The sequence below is a fragment of the Vipera ursinii genome, assembly GCF_947247035.1.
Source record: "Vipera ursinii genome assembly, chromosome: 3".
Lineage (NCBI taxonomy): Eukaryota > Metazoa > Chordata > Lepidosauria > Squamata > Viperidae > Vipera > Vipera ursinii.
Window position 1 is genome coordinate 58,256,145 of NC_139516.1, and position 2,402 is coordinate 58,258,546.

Here is a 2,402-nt window from a genome sequence, read left to right on the forward strand (position 1 = left end):
GTGGGTTAGGATGCTGAGTTTGTCGATCAGAAGGTCGGCAGTTTGGCGGGTCGAATCCCGAGTGCCGCATAACAGAGTGAGCGCCTGTTACTCGTCCCAGCTTCTGCCAACCTAGCAGTTCGAAAGCACGTAAAAATGTAAGTAGAAAAATAGGGACCACTACGGTGGGAAGGTAACAGCATTCTGTGCACCTTTGGCATCTAGTCATGCCAGCCACATGACCACGGAGACGTCCTCGGACAAGCGCTGGCTCTTCGGCTTTGAAACGGAGATAAGCACCAGCCCCTAGAGTCGGAAACGACTAGCATGCATGTGCGGGGGAACCTTTACCTTTTTATCTGTTCTTTGCTGTCAAAAGCAAACATCACTGTTAGGAACTGTTGCATCATTTTATCAAATTGTTTTATCCTAGCTTAATTTACAGTAATAATTAGCAAACCATCTACAATTTCAACAGATCATATGTTTTGGGGGTTTTCTTATAAGGTTGACTGAGCCTTCCATCCTTCCGAGGTAGGTAAAATGAGGACCCAGATTGTTGGGGGCAATTAAGCTGACTTTGTAATAATGCCGCTTGGGGTGTGTGTGAAAGCCCTAATAAGCAGGCATATACATAGAATGAAGGCTACTGCTAAGCTTGTAAGCTGCCCTGAGTCTCCGGAGAAGGGCGGGATATACGGTAAATGGAATTAAAATAAATAAAAAAAATAAAGAACCCATGACCATGAATTCTTTGCTACTTACAAAAAAATAATAATATAAGAATTAAGTGTCAGGGTAGATACACAAAAAATACCCAAACCATATGCATAACACCATGATGTAACCGATGAAAGTGGTGAAGAAGTCAAAATTAATTTCATAGTCTAAATAAACCATATTATTTTGCATTTTTTTTGCAAAAACTAAAGCTTATTATGTAGAAATCTTGCCTTCTTACAGAAAAAGAATGTGCAATTATGAGGACCTTTGAAGATAAATAAATAATTATAGTCTGGGTTAAGAATGAGATTCCTATAAGCTAGTATTTTATTATGGATACCTCAAATCTATGTGTAGATGTTCTAATTGTGGCAAAATGATACCTTGCCACTGAATTGCAAAATCATTACTGTTATTAATTACAGTCTTATTATGAATGAATAAATGATATTTTTAAAAAAATCTGAATTTTTTTAAGGCCTTCATAGCACTAAATAGTGTGATTTGAGCTGTGGTGACGCAATAGTTAGAATGCGCTGGCTGCCAGCTGGCTGCAGTTTGGCAGTTTGATCCTGATCGGCTCAAGGTTGACTCAGCCTTCCATCCTTCTGAGGTCAGTAAAATGAAGACACAGATTGTTGGGGGCAAAATGCTGACTCTGTACACATCTTAGAGAGGGCTATAAAGCCATACAAAGCAGTATATAAGTCTAAGTGCTATGTGCTATTTCATTGGGGATGCATTATATTCCCATCTACCTTTAAACCACAGAGACAGTGTCAGTGATCAGTCATCAAATCAGATCAGATGTAATCTTTATTATAGTCATAGGTAAAGGTAAAGGTTCCCCTGCACATGCGTGCTAGTCGTTTCCAACTCTAGGAGCCGGTGCTCATCTCCGTTTCAAAGCCGAAGAGCCAGCGCTTGTCCGAGGACGTCTCCGTGGTCATGTGGCCGGCATGACTAGACACCAGAGGCGCACAGAACGCTGTTACCTTCCCACCGTAGTGGTCCCTATTTTTCTACTTGCATTGTTACCTGCTTTCGAACTGCTAGGTTGGCAGAAGCTGGGACGAGTAACAGGCGCTCACTCTGTTACATGGCACTCAGGATTCGACCCGCCAAACTGCCGACCATCTGATCGACAAGCTCAGCGTCCTAACCCACTGAGCCACCGCGTCCCATTATAGTCATAGACCATGCGTTTTCTGTAGGGATGCCTCTAATTTTCTGTTTCCATTTTACCAGGATAACCCAGAAATAAGCTCTGTTTGCCTGTTTGTTGTCTTCCTCCTTATGAATGAATGAATGAAAGAAAGAATGAAAGAAAGAAAGAAAGAAAGAAAGAAAGAAAGAAAGAAAGAAAGAAAGAAAGAACTTGGAGAAATCTAGCAGAACTGTAGTGGAAGGGTAAGAGGCAGCTGATCAGACAGGTAGAGCAATTGATGCTAGAATGATAATAAAGGAAGGAATTATTTGTGCCTACCTATGCATTTCAAAGCATCTTGCTTCAGCCTCCCAAAGGTGCTTTTTCAAAAGGCAACTGGACTTTCTTTCTTTTTGCTTGAAGACATTTCGCTTTTTGTCCAAGAAGTTTCTTCAGTTCAAACTGAAGAAGTTTCTTGTATGAGTAGTGAAATGTATTCAAGCAAAAACAAAGTCCAGTTGCCTTTTGAAAAAAGCACCTTTAGGAGAACCAT

At 40.9% G+C, this 2,402-nt stretch overlaps 1 long non-coding RNA gene across 1 annotated transcript; it reads left to right on the plus strand.

Moving 5' to 3' along the window:
• Positions 1–1,435: 1,435 nt before the first annotated feature.
• LOC310637527 lies at positions 1,436–2,079 on the plus strand. Its single transcript, XR_014491937.1, has 2 exons — positions 1,436–1,533; positions 1,899–2,079. It is a non-coding gene; the product is annotated as an uncharacterized lncRNA (long non-coding RNA).
• Positions 2,080–2,402: the final 323 nt, after the last annotated feature.